The following is a 16695-nucleotide window of genomic DNA, read 5'->3' on the forward strand; positions in this document are numbered from 1 at the left end:
CCACCCACCTTGGCCTCCTAAAGTGCTGGGATTACAGACGTTAGCCACCGTGCCCAGCGGGGGGACAAAATCTTGAGGAACCCAGCAAGAGAGACGTTGGAGCCCAGCAAGAGAGACGGAGTCCAGGATGCTTGGGGGGCTGCCAAGCGCCCTTACGTCCCAGAAAGGACAGCCGGGCCTGTGATAACCTCTTGTCCCGGCTTACTTATCTTCCTGCTGCAAGAGGTGTTCCCCACACCCCTGCCCTTCCTCGCTGTTCTGCCTGGGTCCTGCACCCGGGTGGGGGGGGGGTCACCAAGGGCAGGAAACAGCCGGCTTCGCTGGAGCCAGGCAGACCAGGCTGGAGCTGGGAATTCCCTCCTCCCTCCCCGATGCAGGCCCAGTCTCCCCTTCTTTTATTCAGCTTCTCCCTCGGGGTTCTCTGCAACCCTCTCCCAAACCCCTGCCCTGCCTTTTGCCACTCTCACTCTGTACCCAGATCCTGTAGCCTCTAAAAGTTATGTCTTCTGGCTGGGGACAGTAGCTCAGGTCTATAATCTCAGCATTTTGGGAGGCCGAGGCGGGTGGATCACTTGAGCCCGAGAGTTCGAGACCAGCCTAGCCAACATGGTGAAACCCCTTCTCTACTAAAAATACAAAAATCAGCTGGGCATAATGGCACATACCTGCAGTCCCAGCTACTAGGGAGGCTGACGCACGAGAATCACTTGAACCCAGGAAGCAGAGGTTGCAATGAGCAGAGATTGCACCACTGTACTCCAGCCTGGGCAACAGAGCAACCCTCTGTCTCGAAAAAATATATAAAGTAAATAAATAAGTAAGTAAATAAATAGGCTGGGCTCGGTGGCTCACACCTGTAATCCCAGCACTTTGGGAGGCCGAGGCAGGCGGATCACCTGAGGTCAGGAGTTCGAGACCAGCCTGGCCAACATAGTGAAACCCCATCTCTACTGAAAATACAAAAATTAGCCGGGCATGGTGGTGCAGGCCTGTAGTCCCAGCTACTTGGGAGGCTGAGACAGGAGAATTGCTTGAACCCTGGGAGGCAGAGGTTGCAATGAGCTGAAATCCTGCCACTACACTCCAGCCTGGGCAACAGAGCAAAACTCTGTCTCAAAATAAATAAATTAATTAAACAATAGAAAACACTCATCTCAGTGGGGCACAGTGACTCACACCTGTAATGCTAGCACTTTGGGAGGCTGAGATGGGAGGATCGTTTGAGTCCAGGAGTTTGAGGCCAGCCTGAACAACAGAGCGAGACCCTGTCTACAAAAAAAGAAAAGAAAGAGAGAGAGAGAGAGAAAGAAAGAAAGAAAGAAAGAAAGAAAGAAAGAAAGAAAACATTCTATTCCATGTCAGGTCATTAGCCCACACCCCACACCAGGCAGTAATCTATTTCCTACCATCTAGTGTATGACAGTCAAATAATGAATAAATGAAATCTTTCTTGAGCATCTACTATGTGCCAAGTGATCACATTGCTAGTTTTCAAGATTTGTAAAACATGGTTCCTGGCCTCAAAGAGAATCTGGTAAAAATTAATATAGTTTTATGTCATCTGGTGAATTGTAACATGGTAAAAAAAAAAAAAAAATCCCATGATTTCCCCTTTACGTGGAGATGGCATCTGAGACTTTCACTTCAATTCTCAGGAACCACCCTCGGTCTATCCTGTGTGTGAAGTCATGTCCTCCACCCTAGACCACCCAGAACCACTTTCCAGGCAAGCAAATTCAGTAGCCACTGAATTACAGAATGTGGGTGAGCATTCACGTTACTACCTGAATTCATGCCTATTCTGCAAACCAGACAAAACTCAGCCCTCCCTTCCTCATTATTAGAGTGCTTTGCTGTTCCTTACCCAAAATATTAGGCTGTCACCTTTGTTCCCAGCCCAGAGCAATATACTGCTATCACACGGTGCATTGTCGGTACTTGCGCATAGCACCCACCAACAGCTACTGGAGTTTTCTTTTTCTTTTCTTTTTTATTTTATTTTATTTTATTTTTGGAGATAGAGTTTCACTCTTGTTGCCCAGGCTGGAGTGCAACGGCGCGATCTCGGCTCACCACAACCTCTGCCTCCCAGGTTCAAGTGATTCTCCTGCCTCAGCCTCCCAAGTAGCTGGGATTACAGGCATGTGCCACCACACCGGGCTAATTTTGTATTTTTAGTAGAGGTGGGGTTTCTCCATGTTGGTCAGGCTGGTCTCGAACTCCCGAGCTAAGGTGATCCACCTGCTTCGGCCTCCCAAAGTGCTGGGATTACAGGCGTGAGCCACTGCACGCGGCTTTCTTTTTTTTTAGAGATAGAGTCTTACTCTGTTGCCCAGGCTGGAGTGCAGTGGCACGGTCATGGCTCACTGCAGCCTTGACCTGGGCTCAAGCAATCTTTCCTCAGCCTCCTGAGGAGCTGGGACCCCATGCGGGGACCATGCCCAGCTAATGAGTTTACTTTTTCTTGTCCAGATCGTGACAGTTGTTTTGAGTAATCCTGGAGTTAGAGCTTTTCCTATTGTAAGAAATAACAAGCAACAAATCATCCCTTTCTCTGTAAATTGTTGAACTTCTCATTACTCTTTCCACATCTCAGTCTCCCTTCTTCTGGGCCACCTAACTGTGTCAGGTCCAAAGTTCAGGTTTACCCCAAAGTTCATGAAGTTTAAGCTTCAGCACCTCTCACCTGCCTGGCTTCTTCCACGGCCCTGGTTAATAAGTGCCATAATTTAAACAGTTTTGAAGGTGAGTTTCAGCAGGACAACACTTGAAATGACCTGAAATCTTACAGCTCTGTTACAAAGGGATTTGATAGAGTTTTCAACATTACCAATAGAGTTGTAAAGCTCAAATAAATTTTTATAAACAATAATGAAACCTTAAAAACTTAGCCAGGCTGGCCGGGCGCGGGGCTCACTCTTATAATCCCAGCACTTTGGGAGGCCGAGGCGGGCAGATCACGAGGTCAGGAGATCGAGACCACGGTGAAACCCCGTCTCTACTAAAAATACAAAAAATTAGCCGGGCATGGTGGCGGGCGCCTGTAGTCCCAGCTACTCGGAGAGGCTGAGGCAGAAGAATGGCGTGAACCCGGGAAGCGGAGCTTGCAGTGAGCCGAGATCGCGCCACTGCACTCCAGCCTGGGCAACAGAGCGAGACTCCGTCTCAAAAAAAAAAAAAAAAAAAAAAAGAAAAATTGAAAATGGAGGACACCAAGTCATTTTCTACCTTCCAGGATTAGACAAGTCAAGGGTAGAAACAGCCACAGGGCCTCACCAGCATCCAGGTGGCTAAGTGCATAGCCTAAGTCGTGGTGCACAGAGGACCCTACAGGATCACGCAGGAAGCACAGCTGATGCAGGTTTCAGGTGAGCTTTCTGCAGAAGGTAATGATGTCTGAATGAGTCCTAGAGGAGACTGGCAGGAAAGGAGTTTAAAGGCAGAGTTGTGAGGTCGCCCCATTCAGAGAGCTGCCAGAGTTCAGGATGCCAGGTCAGAGAGGGCAAGGACAGTGACCATGGGTGAACTGGAGAGGTGAGTGAGGGCCAGCCTCAGGTCATTACGGGGTTTTTGCAGGACTGCCCTGGGGAGCTAGTGAAGGGTTTTAGGCCAAGAAGCAACATTGTATGGTTTGTAGAGAAAGATCCCACTTGTACAACTTTGGAGAATAGACTGAAAGGAATCAAGACTGAAGGCGGGGAAACCAGTGCAGTATCCAAGTGACTATGTGGGTTTGAACCCAGATAGGCGTGTATGTGTGTATGTGTTGGGGGGAACGGTGCACGCATGTATGGAGCCGGGGAGGATTCAGGAGATGTTAAGGGTTGGGTGCGGTGGCTCACACCTATAATCCCAGCACTTGGGAGGCTGCAGCTGGCAGATCACTTGAGACCAGGAGTACAAGACCAGCCTGGGCAACATGATGAATCCTCATCTCTACAAAAATTAGCCAGGCGTGGTGAAGCACATCTGTGGTCTCAGCTGTTTGGGGGGCTGAGGTGAGAGGATCACCTGAGCCCAGGAGGCAGAGGTTGTAGTGAGATTGCACCACTGCACTCCAGCCTGGGCAACAGAGCAAGACCCTGTCTCAAAAATAAAAATAATGGGCTGAGCACGGTGGCTCATGCCTGTAATCCCAGCTATACAGGAGGCTGAGACAGGAGGATTGCTTGACCCCAGGAGGTGGAGGCTGCAGTGAGCCGCCGTGATCACACCACTGCACTCCAGCCTGGGCGACAGAGTGAGACCCAGTTTCAAAAAAAAAAAAAAAATTAAAATAAACAAACAAAAGAGTGTGATTGGCCGGGCACGGTGGCTCACGCCTGTAATCCCAGCACTTTGGGAGGTCAAGGCAAGCGGATCACCTGAGGTCAGGAGTTTGAGACCGGCCTGGCCAACATGGTGAAACCCACTCTCCACTAAAAATACAAAAATTAGCTGGGCATGGTGGCGCGTGCCTGTAATCCAGCTACTTGGGAGGCTGAGGCAGGAGAATCGCTTGAACCTGGGTGGTAGAGGTTGCAGTGAGCTGAGATGGTTCCACTGCACTACAGCCGGGGCAACAAAGCGAGGCTCCGTCTTTAAAAAAAAAAAAAAAAATGCCAGGCGTGGTCGCTCACACCTGTAATCCCAGCACTTTGGGAAGCCGAGGCGGGCAGATCCCGAGGTCAAGAGATCAAGACCATCCTGGCCAACATGGTGAAACCCCGTTTCTACTAAAAATACAAAAATTAGCTGGGTGTGGTGGTACACGCCTGTAGTCCCAGCTACTCGGGAGGCTGAGGCAGGAGAATCACTTGAACCGGGAGGCAGAGGTTGCAGTGAGCCTAGACTGCACCACTGCACTCCAGCCTGGGTGACAGAGCAAGACTCTGTCTCAAAAACAAAACAAAACAAAAACACACACACACAAAAGAGTGTGATTGACCCTTTAACATTTCATGCAGACTTTCCCATCCTGCTCCCCTCCCTAGTGCTGGGGATAGAGGAAGGGCTCTTGAGTGCTGTTGGAATAGCAAGAGGCTGAGAGAAATAGCTAGAAATGGCAGTGAGCATCAGTGAGCTGATAAGAATGAGAGAAGGGCAGAGCTTGTAGCAGAGGCCAGGGATGCCAGAGGGCATGGAGGTGGAGGAGAGAGAGACTAAGGGGCTGGGGCCAGAACTAACGACTGTTCAGGGAGGGGAGTGGAAAGGTACGGGGTAGTGGGAGGATTGGGGAGAGGTAGTGGGAGGCTCATTGTCCCAGCAGGGGGAAGTCTTTTGTTTCCTCTCTTCCCCTGACAGCCTGGCAGGATATGAGGCCAAGCCCCCCCATGCCAGCAGCATCCCAGCACCCACTGGACTGCACTGTGGCCCTTCCCTGACTATTGTGTCCTGGCTGGGAATGGGGGCAGGGGCAGGCAGGAGGCTGGCTCTAGGAGGGAAAGTAAGAAGGACTATTTGTGGCTGGAGGCTAGGATACCAGGGTCTGGAAGGGACAAGAAGCTCTCGGGCTGGTTAGGGGAGCTTGGCACAGAAAGATGTGTGTGGGGAGGAGCAGGAAGCCAGGCCGGGTGGGGCCGGCACCGAGGGTAGCAGGTCGGGCCAGGGGAAGGTAGGCCGGGCCCCAGAGGAGATGACGCAGGGCCTCAGGCCTCTCCCAGCCCCCACTGTTCTAGCCTGGGGACCAGAGAGCTCACCTGAACCTCAGAGAACCCCCACCCCGCTCCATTCCCTAAGGCTGACATCACCCCATGCGCCACAGCCCACCAACCTGTCTGGCCAGAGCCCTCCACATCCAGCTACTGTCTGGATACCCTCCCTCCCCAGGATCCAGGGGTCTGGCCTCGCACTGCTGCCCTCCAGGAACCCTGGAATTTCATCCCTCCCCTCTGCTCACTCCTGGGCCGTTTTGCCCCATCAGCTGTTCTTGCAGGAAGGGCGCCCTGCTCAGCTCGCCTCTCTTCCCGAGAGTCTTTTGTTTGCTGGGTCTGCAGGAAATTGGAGGGGCGGTGGCCAAGGGCTCATCTGCCCCTGGGACCTGGGGAAGGGGGGTGCAGATTCACCAGACTTAATCCTGGGGAGTTTAAAGCAGGAATGGGGTGGGGGAGGGTGGGGGTGAGGTGGGCGGATCTCCAGGAAATTAGCATTTAAAGCCTAACTCTGAGAGTGCCATTAGATCTCCTTCTCCCGAAGGGGCAGACGGGGCATGTGTGTGTTCCAGGATCTGGGATCCCTAGTAGTGAGGGCTGGGGGAACACTCTGAGGTCACCTAATAGGTTGACAGGGGCGTTGACACCAAGGTAGAAAATCTCAGACACTGAATCCCACAATCTCCTCTATATCTATACACCATTTTTAAAAATAGAGATGGGGGCTCGCTATGTTGCCCAGGCTGGTCTCGAACACCTGGGCTCAAGAGATACTCTCGCCTTGGCCCCGCAAAGCGCTGGGATTACAGGCATGAGTCACTGGGCCCAGTCCCACAGTCCCGTCTTTTACACGCCTGGGATCCTGCGGATGCCAACAGGTGGGGAGGCAGGTCAGACCAAACCGTCTTTGAGAACTACTATTTTTTCCATTAAAAAATGGTGGAGAGGACGACCCGCACGTAGCCACACAATTCGCGCCTTCCCAGGACGCAACCGCAGAAAAGGCGGCGGTGTGGACGCTCTGGCAGGCCGGCGTCCTCTCGTTGGTTGCCCTCTCTCTGAAGCCATCATGGTCGCCGCCATCTTTCCTTTCAGGCCGTCAGTCACGTGGGCAGCACGCCCCAGGCCTCCGACTGCTGGCGTGCAGTGGGGCGGATTCCGGAGGGTTCCTGCAGCCACCGTGAATGTTTGGTTATTCCAGGCGCAGGATAGCAGCGAAGAAAACTGAAACTCCTGTTTCGTGGAGCTTAACTTTCTTTCTTTTCTGAGACAGGATCTCTGTTGCTTAGGCTGAGGGCATGGGCAAGGTCATACCTCATTGCAGCCTCGAAGTCTTGACCTCAAGTGATCCTCCACAGTTGGCCTCCCAAAGTGTTGGGATTATAGGGCTGAGCCAATTTTATTTCATCTATTTATTTTTTAAAAATTTATTTCAATTTTGTTTTTTATGTTTTTTTTTGAGACAGTCTCGCTCTGTCGCCCAGGCTGCAGTGCAGTGGCGCCATCTTCGCTCACTGCCAGCTCCACTTCCCGGGTTCACGCCATTCTCCTGCCTCAGCCTCCGGAGTAGCTGGGACTACAGGCGCCCGCCACCACGCCCGGCTAATTTTTTGTATTTTTAGTAGAGACGGGGTTTCACCATGTTAGCCAGGATGGTCTCGATCTCCTGACCTCGTGATCTGCCCGCCTCAGCCTCCCAAAGTGCTGGGATTACAGGCGTGAGCCACTGCGCCTGGCTGTTTCAATTTTTAAAATTTTTTTGTGGAGACGGGCTTGCTATGTTGCCCAGGCTGGTCTCACACTCCCGGGCTCAAGTGATCCTCCTGCCTCCACTTTTCAAAGCATTGGGATTATAGCGCCCAGCCATGTGGTTCAATTTTAAATGGGATTGGCAGGGAAGATTTCACTAGGAAGATAATATTTGAGCCCAGAAGACCTAAAAGAGGTTCTGGAGTTGTCTGAGGAACAGCCCAGAGGCCCTAGTGGGGCACGTGCAGGAGGTGAGAAGAGAGATGTGGGGATGGAGAGGCCACATTACAGGCATGGGCCACCATGCCTAGCATTCTGAGACACTTCTGAGCGAGAAGATACTATTATTTATTTATTTATTTTGAGACAGAGTCTCACTCTGCCACCAAGGCTGGCGTACAGTGACGCGATCTTGGCTCACTGCGACCTGGCCTCCTGGGCTCAAGCGATCTGCCCACCTCACCCTCCCCAGTACCTAGGATTACAGGTGTGCGGGCACCATACCAGCTAATTTTTTTGCATTTCTAGTAAAGGAGGAGACTACCTTTCATATTGTCTTATGCCTAATTTCTGCCTCTAAAAAAAGAAAAAGTAAAAACTAAAAGGCAGAAATAAAAGCAGACAGCCTGGTGCCATACCTTAGGCCTGTAGTTAAAGATCGACCTCTGACCTAATCGGTCATGTTATCTGTAAATTACAGACATTGTATAGAAAAGCACTGTGAAAATCCTTATCCCGTTTTGTTCTGATCTAATTACTGGTGCATGCAGCCCCCAGTCACGTACCCCTTGCTTGCTCAATTGATCACGACCCTCTCACATGCACCCCCTTAGAGTTGGGAGCCCTTAAAAAAAGACAGGAATTGCCGGGCGCAGTGGCTCACACCTGTAATCCCAGCACTTTGGGAGGCCGAGGTGGGCAGATCACGAGGTCAAGAGATTGAGACCGTCCTGGCTAACACAGTGAAACCCTGTCTCTACTAAAAATACAAAAAAATTAGCTGGGCGTGGTGGCAGGTGCCTATAGTCCCAGCTACTTGGGAGGCTGAGGCAGGAGAATGGTGTGAACCTAGGAGGCGGAGCTGCAGTGAGCCGAGATCATGCCACTGTACTCCAGCCTGGGCGACAGAGTGAGACTCTGTCTCAAAAAAAAAAAACAGGCCGGGCGCGGTGGCTCACGCTTGTAATCCCAGCACTTTGGGAGGCCGAGGCGGGCGGATCACGAGGTCAGGAGATCGAGACCATGGTGAAACCCCGTCTCTACTAAAAATACAAAAAATTAGCCGGGCGTGGTGGTGGGCGCCTGTAGTCCCAGCTACTCGGAGAGGCTGAGGCAGGAGAATGGCGTGAACCCGGGAGGCGGAGCTTGCAGTGAGCCGAGATAGCGCCATTGCACTCCAGCCTGGGCGACAGAGTGAGACTCCGTCTCAAAAAAAAAAAAAAAAAAAAAAAAAAAACAAACAAAAAACAAGAAAGACAGGAATTGCTCACTCGGGGAGCTCGGCTCTTGAGACAGGAGTCTTGCTGATGCCCCTGGCCGAATAAACCTCTTCCTTCTTTAACTCAGTGTCTGAGGAGTTTTGTCTGCGCCTCGTCCTGCTACATTTCTTGGTTCCCTGACGGGGAAGCGAGATGAATGGCGGATGGTCGAGGCAGCTCCTTAGGCAGCTTAAGCCTGCCCTGTGGAACATCCCTGCAGGAGACTCCAACCAGCCTGAGTGACGCAGATCCTGAGAGTGCTCCCGGGTAGGCATTTGCCCTGGTAGGACGCTTTGCCAGAGCAGTGTGTGGCAGGCCCCCGTGGAGGATCAACGCAGTGGCTGAACACCAGGAAGGAACAGGCACTTAGAGTCTGGACATCTAAAACTTGGTAAGACCAGTCTTTGAAACTTGCCCACTCCAGGCCGGACGCGGTGGCTCACGCCTGTAATCCCAGCACTTTGGGAGGCCAGGGTGGGCTGATCACGAGGTCAGGAGTTGGAGACCATCCTGGCTAACATGGTGAAACCCCATCTCTACCAAAAATACAAAAACATTAGCCGGGCGGGGTGGTGGGTGCTTGTAGTCCCAGCTACTCGGGAGGCTGAGGCAAGAGAATGGTGTGAACCCAGGAGGCGGAGCTTGCAGTGAGCCGAGATCGCGCCACCGCACTCTAACCTGGTCGATAGAGCGAGACAACGTCTCAACAAAAAAAAAAAAAAAAAAAAAAAAAACAGAAAATTGCCCACTCCATTTAAGTGGAAGCGTGGCCTGATCACCCATGGCGTGCCTGTATCAGCACTTTGGTTTTAGTTTTGACTTGGTTTGAACTGCTTGACAGGACCAGTCTTAGGAACTTGCCTACTCCATTTAAGTGGAAGTGTGGCCTGATCACCCACGGTGTGCCTGTACCGGCACTTTAGTTTTTGTTTTTGACTTGACTTAGATTGCTTAATACTTTGGTTTTGGTTTTGACCTAACTTAGATTTCTAGATACTCTGATTTTAGTTTTGATTTTAGTTTGGTGCAAACTGTGAAAGTGTGTGTGTGCCCTTTTTACCTGTTCTTTGTTTTGTGGCGTGCGTGTGATGTGAGTGCAATGTTTTGTGTCGAAGAAGCATAGGTCAGGCACAAATAAGCCCACCCTGCTAGGAACTATGTTGAAAATTTTCAAAAAAGAATTTAAAGGAGACTATAGAGTACTTGACACTAGGAAAACTTTAAACTTTGTGTAAGAGACTGGCCAGCATTAGAGGTAGGTTGGCCATTAGAAAGAAGCCTGGACAGGTCCCTTGTTTCAAAGGTACGGCACAAAGTAACCTGTAAGCCAGGGAACCCAGACCAGTTCCTGTACATAGACACTTGGTTACTGCTAGTTTTAGGCCCCACTGCCCCCAACACACAGTGGTTGAGAGAACAGCAGCATAAGCGGCTGGCAGAGGCAAAGAAAGACCAGCAGAAAGAAAGGAAAGAGACAGAGAGGAAAAGAGGCAAAGAGAGAGAGGAAGAGATAGAGAGGAAAAGACAGACAAAGAGGGAGTCAAGGAGAGAGAGAGAAAGAGGCAGAGACAGAGAAGAGACGGAGGCAAAAACAAAGTCAAAGAAAGAGAGAAAGTCAAAGAGAGAAAGAGAGAGATATATACAAGTAGTTAAGAAAAAAAAAGGTGTACACTATTCCTTTAAAAGCCAAGGTAAATTTAAAACCTATAATTGATAATTGAAGGTATTCTCATAACCCTATAACACTCCAATACCACTTTGTTGTCAGTGTAAACAAAGGTGTATCCCAAAAGCAGTGAGGCCTTCCTATCAAAAATCCTTAACCCAGTGACCCGCTGATGGCCCAGATGCATTCAATCTGTAGCGGCAACTGCTTTGCTAACAAAAAACAAAGTAAAAAAAAAAAAATTTTTAGAGGAAACCTCATTGTGAGCACACCTCACCAGTTCAGAAGTACCCTAAGGAAAAAAAAGAGGGGGGGCCGAATTTATATAAAAAGAGTATTATATAGTAAACTCTTGTCCTGAAATAAATTAACTGGTTTAAAGAAAGAAATATTTGCCTGCCTGCCTGCCTGCCTGCCTGCCTGCCTTCCTTCCTTCCTTCCTTCCTTCCTTCCTTCCTTCCTTCCTTCCTTCCTTTCTTTCTTTCTTTTTCTTTCCCTCTCTGGCCCAGGCTACAATCTACTCGGCTTGCTGCTACCCGCGCCGCGGACTGCCTGGGACTGCCGGCGCGCGCCACCGCTGCCTGCCTTTTCTCCTTTCGATGCAGGCACGCGTTCGCCATCTTGGCCACGCTGGTCGCCAGCTCCGGACGCCGAGTGCTCTGCCCACCTCAGCCTCCCGAGGTACTGCGACTACAGACGGAGTCTCGCTCACCCAGTGCTCGGTGTTGCCCGGGCTGGAGTGCGGTGGCGTGGTCTGGCCTCGCAGCAGCCTCTGCCCCCCAGCCGCCTGCCTTGGCCTACCAGGGTGCTGGGATTGCAGCCCCTGCCCGGCCGCCGCCCCATCTGGGAGGTGGGGAGCGCCTCTGCCCGGCCACCCACCGTCTGGGAAGTGAGGAGCGCCTCTGCCTGGCCGCCCCGTCTGGGAAGTGAGGAGCGCCTCTGCCCGGCCACCCACCGTCTGGGAAGTGAGGAGCGCCTCTGCCCGGCCACCCACCGTCTGGGAAGTGAGGAGCGCCTCTGCCCGGCCGCCCCGTCTGGGAAGTGAGGAGCGCCTCTGCCCGGCCGCCCGGTCTGGGAAGTGAGGAGCGCCTCTGCCCGGCCGCCCCGTCTGGGAAGTGAGGAGCGCCTCTGCCCGGCCACCCATCGTCTGGGAAGTGAGCAGCGCCTCTGCCCGGCCGCCCCGTCCGGGAAGAAGTGAGGAGCGCCTCTGCCCGGCCGCCCCGTCCGGGAAGAAGTGAGGAGCGCCTCTGCCCGGGCGCCCCATCCGGGAAGAAGTGAGGAGCGCCTCTGCCCGGCCGCCCCGTCCGGGAAGAAGTGAGGAGCGCCTCTGCCCGGCCGCCCCGTCCGGGAAGAAGTGAGGAGCGCCTCTGCCCGGCCGCCCCGTCCGGGAAGAAGTGAGGAGCGCCTCTGCCCGGCCGCCCCGTCCGGGAAGAAGTGAGGAGCGCCTCTGCCCGGCCACCCATCGTCTGGGAGGTGAGGAGCGCCTCTGCCCGGCCACCCATCGTCTGGGAGGTGAGGAGCGCCTCTGCCCGGCCACCCATCGTCTGGGAAGTGAGGAGCGCCTCTGCCCGGCCACCTATCGTCTGGGAAGAAGTGAGGAGCGTCTCTGCCTGGCCGCCCCGTCTGGGAAGTGAGGAGCTCCTCTGCCCGGCCGCCCCATGTCTGGGTAGAAGTGAGGAGCTCCTCTGCCTGGCCGCTCCGTCTGGGAGGTCTACCACGGAGGCCAGAAGCAATGTGGGGGCTGGACGTGGTGGCTCACGCCTGTGGTCCCGGCACTCTGGGGGGCGAGGCGGGTTGATCACTTCGGGCTAGGAGTTCGAGACCAGTCTGGCCAACTTGGCGAAACATGAAGAATACAACAGACAAACCAACCAACCAACTCAGTGACAACAAAACAGGTCTACCCTGGAGTCATACTCTAATTTTTTCTATTTTCCTCCCTTTCTGATCCTTTATCCCACTTTCTTTTTCTTCCTCTTCCTTCTCCCTCTTCTTTGTCAAATAGAGGATTGAGTTATTATCACTGATCCATATAAAGTCCCTCTCTCATTTATTTTAACTCCCACCCCCATTTCTATTCCCCGACTTCCCATGTGCAACCTTCCTAATATGTTTGATACGCATCTTTTTGTTTGTATGTATTTTTAGAAAATGTTTATTGTTTTTGTATGCAAAAAAAATTAATAAAAAAAATTAAAAAAAAAAAAGAAAGAAATATTTGTAATAAGTCAAAAAGTTGAAGAATGTCAAAGAACTGTCTGCGAAAGCCATGAAAGAAAAAAATGTTATAAAAAAGAATTTGTGCAAAAATGTAGTATAATTTAAAAGTAACTTGGCCTCCGGAATGTAAAACGATTAAAAAAAAAAAAAAACAGTTTATGTGCAAGGTGTATAAGAAAAGTAAAATATACCTTTGGTAAAAGGATTATAAGGAGGCATAAGAATGTACATTTTTACCTACATTAAAAAGTCAAAAAAATTATTGTTTTAAAAGTTTAAGCAAGTTTTAAAATGTTAATTGTAAAGAAAATTCTGTATGTAAACATATTAGCTAAAGTTAAAGAAGTATCATCCAGTTTTTCTGTGAACTGGACATTAAAGTAAAAGCATAACAGGTTTTTCTTAAAGCACCAACCTGCTCTTTAGCAAAAATTATAAAAAGTTAAAAAGAGTCTATAAAGTCTTACCTTATGGTCAAACATTAAAAATTAGATAAATATGTCTACAAAGTTTTACTAAAATTAGGTTTAACATTCATAACATACTAATATAAAGATAAAATTTAGCTTATCTGATATAAAAATCATATGAGAGGTGTTGTTAAATGTAAAAAAAATTTGGCTTTCTTTAGTTTAAAAACTAATAAAAATAGGTGCTAAAGGAAATTTCTCGGTAAAAAGGCATTAAGGACTATAAAGTCCACTGCCAAGGTCCCCACATTTAAAACAAAAAGTCAGTTTCTTAAAAATCATATACTTGGTTTATCTTCCACTTTCCTTTCTCTCAAAAACTAAAAGTCTTTTAGCACATGTATCACCCCTAGAATTTCTGGTAAACTAGCACCAGCCTGAAGATCATGTTCTCATCAAACGGTAGAAGAAAAACTCAAGCCAGCCTGGGAAGGACCCTACCTTGTGCTGCTAACCACCAAGACTGCTGTTCATACAGAAAAAAAAAAAAAGAATGGACTCATCACACCAGAGTCAAGAAAGTGCCACCCCCTCCAGAGTCGTAGGCCATAGTCCCACAGGAAAACCCTACCAAACTAAAGCTAAGAAAAACTTAACTCTTTTCTTTTTTTTTTTTTTTTTTTGAGACAGAGTCTCGCTCTGTCGCCCAGGCTGGAGTGCAATGGCGCAATCTCGGCCCACTGCAAGCTCCGCCTCCCGGGTTCACGCCATTCTCCTGCCTCAGCATCTCCAAGTTGCTGGGACTACAGGCGCCCGCCACCACGCCCGGCTAATTTTTTTTTTGTATTTTTAGTAGAGACAGGGTTTCACCGTGGTCTCGATCTCCTGACCTCGTGATCCGCCCGCCTCGGCCTCCCAAAGTGCTGGGATTACAAGCGTGAGCCACCGCGCCCGGCCAACTCTTTTCATCTATTCTATTACTCTTTCTTCTTTCCTCATTCTATTGCTGACCATCTAGTTATTAACATAACCAAGTCAATTTCTCCTCAAACTGTTGCATTTAATGATTGCTTTGTTAAACCCTGTGAGGACTTGCCAAGTCAAAGACAGCTCTCTACTTCAGTAAAGTATTTCTGTCCCTCCTGACTCTCCTCAGACTGGGCATTAGTAAACTAGGACCATTTAATCCTGGGAGATTTCGATAAAGACCCCAGTGCCAACCAGGAGTCTTGCCCCCCGATGTAGAGGTTTCATGCCATAGTTGGTCCAACGTTCTGTGGACCACTAAAGAGCAACGATGGACTGCCCCAACTGGTTTTTGTAATTTCCTAAAACCATACATTCATTTTACTAGAGGATTATGGAAGTTAAAGACTTAAAACAAACTTTAGCAATTAAGACAGGATACCAAGATGCAAATGCCTAGTTAAAATGGATCAAATATTCCATCTGCACGTTAAACAAAAGCAATTGTTATGCTTGTGCACGTGGCAGGCCAGAGGCCCAGATTGTCCCCCTTCCACTAAGGTGGTCCTCCAGTCGACCAGGCGTAGATTGCATGGTAGCTCTTTTCCAGGATTCTACAGCCTGGAGTAATAAGTCATGCCAAGCTCTCGCTCCTGTATGCCTAAGTCTGGCACCCTGCGGGTCAGCCCCCGAGGGCCATCTAGCTTCCGTCTCCTAACACTAAGTTCACTTTGTGTCTCTCACTACTGGGAGGAAACTTAGCATTCCTTGGAGACCTGAGGGGATGCGATGAGCTTAAGAATTTTCAAGAGCTTATTAATCAGCCCTTGTTCATCCCTGAGCAGATGTGTGGTGGTATTTTGGTGGACCTTTACTAGACACTCTGCCGAATAACTGGAGTGGCACTTGTACTTTAGTCCAATTGGCTATCCCTTTCACCCTGGCATTTCATCAACCAGAAGGAAAAAAAATAAGATATTGTAAAGCAAGAGAAGCCCCTTATGGGTCTTTCGACTCTCATGTCTATTTAGATGCAATTGGGAGTCCTACGAGGAATACCAGATCAATTTAAAGCTTGAAATTAAATAGCTGCAGGATTTGAGTCAATATTTTGGTGAGTGACAGTTAATAAAAATGTAGATTAGATAAACTACATCTATTACAACCAACAGCAATGAGCTTTTCATGAGTTAAAAGAAAAACTCATGTTGGCCCCAGCCCTGAGGCTACATGATCTGACAAAACTCTTTACACTTGATGTGTCAGAAAGAGAAAAAATGGCAGTTAGAGTTGTAACCCAGACTGCAGGGCCCTGGCCAAGGCCAGTGGCCTGTCTCTCAAAACAACAAGACAAGGTTTCCAAAGGCTGGCCCCCAGGTCTAAGGGCCCTAGCAGCAACGGCCCTGTTAGCACAAGAAGCAGATAAACTAACCCTTAGGCAAAACCTGAATATAAAGCCCCCCATGCTGTGGCAACTTTAATGACTACCAAAGGACTTCACTGGTTAACAAATGCTAGATTAACCTAGTACCAAAGCTTGCTATGTGAAAATCCCCACATAACCACTGAAGTTTGCAACACCCTAAACCCCACCACCTTGCTCCCGGTATCAGAAAGCCCAGTTGAACATAACTGTATAGAGGTGTTAGACTCAGTTTATTCTAGCAGGCCCAACCTCTGAAACCATCTGTAAGCATCAGTAGACTGTAAGCGGTATGTGGATGGGAGCAGCTTTGCCAACCCCTGCAAAGTGACTCTGAAGAAGACGACAGGCCCTGCTCCGGTCACGCCCAGAAGCTGTCTGGGCCACGCGTGGCCGAAGCATGAGAAAACTAATCGCAGGACCCATTTTCCTTAAAATTTGGACTTTTACAGTAAGGACTTCAACTGACCTTCCTCAGCCTGAGGACTGTACCCAGTGTATACATCAAGTCACTGAGGTAGGACAAAAGGTTGCTACGGTCCTATTATTTTATAGTTATTATAAGTGTACTAGAACTCTAAAAAAATCTTGTTTGTATAATGTTATTCTATACAAGGTATGTAGCCCAGGAAATAACCAACCTAACGTGTGTTATGACCCACCTGAGCCTCCCATAACCACAGTTTTTAAAATAAGATTAAGAACTGAAGACTGGTGGGGGCTCATAAACGATACGAGTGTCAGCCAAAACAGAAGAAGAAGAGGTGCCCAAACAAGTCACCTTAAAATTTGATGCCTGTGCTGTCATTAATAGTAATAAGTTAGGGGCCGGGCGCGGTGGCTCAAGCCTGTAATCCCAGCACTTTGGGAGGCCGAGGCGGGCGGATCACGAGGTCAGGAGATCGAGACCATCCTGGCTAACACGGTGAAACCCTGTCTCTACTAAAAATACAAAAAATTAGCCGGGCGTGTTGGCGGGCACCTGTAGTCCCAGCTACTCGGGAGGCTGAGGCAGGAGAATGGCCTGAACCCGGGAGGCGGAGCTTGCAGTGAGCCGAGATCGCGCCACTGCACTCCAGCCTGGGTGACACAGCAAGACTCCGTCTCAAAAAAAAAAAAAAAAAAAAAAGTAATAAGTTAGGAGTAAGGTGTG

This window comes from Symphalangus syndactylus, chromosome 9, assembly GCF_028878055.3.
Source record: "Symphalangus syndactylus isolate Jambi chromosome 9, NHGRI_mSymSyn1-v2.1_pri, whole genome shotgun sequence".
Classification (NCBI taxonomy): Eukaryota; Metazoa; Chordata; class Mammalia; order Primates; family Hylobatidae; genus Symphalangus; species Symphalangus syndactylus.